We start from the raw sequence: 2,873 nt of genomic DNA on the forward strand, positions 1-2,873 counted from the left end.
ATTATTATGAATATTTTTTTCCTCTACAGAATTGTTTCTTTGAATGAGACAGGGGTTATGGTTTGTTTGGCTTGTATCGACAGTATTTATAAAAGTGTAAATCTGAATGTGTTTAGGTGAGGCAAGTACAGTAACCTGTATTCCCATTGCCTTCCCCCAGGCCAACATTGTACATTTAGATTACCTGCTTGACCCTGAAAGCATTTGAATTTTTGACTCCTGGATTACTGGGTCAAAGGCGTAAGTATCTTTATGACTTTCAATAACAATGATCATTTAACTCTTCTAAACCAGTTATACATGTATTTCAATGTCACCAACTTTCATTTATTTGAGTACTTTCCAAACGTTAGGTGCTGTATAGGCATTGGGGACACAATGAGCAAGTAAGACAATGAACAGGGAGTTACAATGCAGTCTGAATTAATAGAACTTAGAATAGGGTACTAAGGGAACCCATAAGAGAAGCAGAAACAAGTCTTCTCCAAATCGGGTCATTACATGGGGAAGTGGTAGCAAGTAGAAGAACGGAGGAAGGAGAGAAGTCCAGGCAAAGAGAGCACCACATGCAATGGCCTGGACAACATAAAGCAAGCATATTTTAAGTATTATGAGAATGGAGAGGGTGAGGTTAGTGTTGAAAGACATGAATATATATGAAAAAGCATATATATATGATTTTATAATGTAGTCATCATTAGGTATCATTTAATAATTTTTTGTCAAATTTACTAACTATATAAGCATGTTATACGTGTAAAGTAGATTTAGTATGCATCGCATCTAAGAAAATCCGATTCCTGACATAATCAGCAGAATGAAAAGTGACACAGAGATTAGAAAACTCCCCAGCACTTGAGAGAAGAGAGGTTTGTGCAGTTTGATGGCAGCACAGGCCCATGTGTAGGAGAAGGGGAGGTGATGGAGCAGCAGGGATAGGTTAGAACAGTTGGAGTGCCTGGAGGGCCAGGCCAAGGAGTTCACTTTGTATTAACTCAATGGTCAATGAAATTACATAGCCATTTTAGAGGAAACAAAATTATAATTAAAACTGTAGAGGAAACACTCATTCCTTTCACTAAAGCAAAATGCAGAACATCCTGGTGTCAGCACTGGAAAACAATCTCCAGGTAATTGAAGCAGGAAAACCACATCCATTTAGGGGTTCTCTCATTTTCATTATGACTGCTACCACCATAGCAGCCTCTAGGCTTCCATTCTAACACTTTTGTCCAGGTATGGAGCAATCAAAAACATCTTGCTTTGTTTCACTTTAGTACAAATGATATAGAAAAGACATCAAAAGAATTTATTAAGTGATAAGAGAGAATAACTGGGAAACAAAGCGTGTGTATGAAATATATAAACAGTCTAGTTTACAAAGAACTACTTTATTCTTTATAGAACACTGTTAGCCCATAGTCCATGTTATTCTACATTGGACACCAAGTATCGGTTAACCCTATGAAATAATATGTAAGACATTATGTGCACTTATATAGTCTTTGTATACAGGATGTGATGGAAGAGGACCTCTACCAATAGATAGAAAAGAAGTTCTTGTAATTGTGTGTTATGCAAGCCAAAAGCGGATGGGGTAATTTGCCAGAAATAATACTATAAGGGATATAAATAATTTGGTCCAAGTACTCCACTCTCTGGGTTGCATTATTCAAGAGTAAATTTTAGAATGTCTGGAAGCAGAGGTCTTACCCAGTGTTCGAGACATATGAGGTCTCTGAGAATTTCTCTGAAATCACACTGAACATCTTGTGTACATGTATGTGTGTGTGTATATCTCCTGGGAAGTCTTTAAAAGGCTCATAAGCTCTTTTGTGGCACTTCTTCAATTCACTTCTGTGCTGGACCTCCCCATTTATGAAAGCAGAAGTTTCAGCCTCTGAGACTTTGGGCACAAGTCAGCAGGTGGTGACAGCTTTCTCTTCCAACACTGCATCTTTTAAGCATTCTTAAGAAAGCAAGCAGCCATCAGTTATGAACATCATTCAGGTGACGTTCTGTATGTATGAACTGTATTTGAGATTAAAAGATGGGGAAGAGATGGGAAGTGAGTAGACATGAGACTATTATAGGGCTCAGGAGAAAAGTGGCAGAATCTAATTACGATGGGATGAGTGGGAATACAGAAATGAGGATGGGCAGAGGATGCACATCTTGGTATTTGGTATATACCGCAGGGTTTTTTTTCACCAAGTTGTCATTCTGTGTTTGGAAAACAAAATTGGGGGGAAAATGAAATCAAAGAGTAAGTCAGTGCTTGGCATATAATAGGAATGTAATAAATTTTGGAAAGACTCACACTACCATGGTGAAACTTTTAGTACTAAACATATATTTAGGATTAAACATATATTCATTTGCAGAACAGACAGAAGTTGGACTTTTATATTACTAATGCTTACAATACTTCAACTTCTGGTCATCTTATACAAGTTCATTAGACCACTGATCGTTGTTGCAATGGAGTTCTGAAAGTTTAATTTTGAGATGTGAATGAGAAATGAGGTCATGGCATAGATGAAGACAGGCAATGAAACTATAAAATTGGTAAGCTTGGTCTATGAGAACCTATATGAGCAAAGAATCTGAAAAAGAATAGATATATGGATATGTATAACTGAATCACTTTGCTGTACACCTAAAACTAACACACTGTAAATCAACTATACTTCAATAAAATTAATTTTTAAAAAATTAATTAGTTAAAATTAAAAAACATTAAGCTTGGTGAAGTGTAGTTGACCTCATTCAGGAAAGTAGAAGTAGGCGCTGGTTCTGGAGGATACAGGAGTGGTTTGAATAGAGAGAGGGCCAACTTTACTTCCTAACAGTAAGTTAAAATTAGGGGAATA

The 2,873-nt window shown here is 36.7% G+C and overlaps 1 long non-coding RNA gene across 1 annotated transcript; it reads right to left on the reverse strand.

Moving 5' to 3' along the window:
- Positions 1–305: 305 nt before the first annotated feature.
- On the reverse strand, positions 306–2,493 carry LOC308611289. Its single transcript, XR_014014825.1, has 2 exons — positions 2,424–2,493; positions 306–576 (listed from the first exon to the last, which is right to left on the reverse strand). It is a non-coding gene; the product is annotated as an uncharacterized lncRNA (long non-coding RNA).
- Between the last annotated feature and the right edge of the window lie 380 nt (positions 2,494–2,873).

The sequence above is a fragment of the Mesoplodon bidens genome (assembly GCF_964165515.1).
Source record: "Mesoplodon bidens genome assembly, contig: HAP1_SCAFFOLD_736, whole genome shotgun sequence".
Taxonomy (NCBI): domain Eukaryota; kingdom Metazoa; phylum Chordata; class Mammalia; order Artiodactyla; family Ziphiidae; genus Mesoplodon; species Mesoplodon bidens.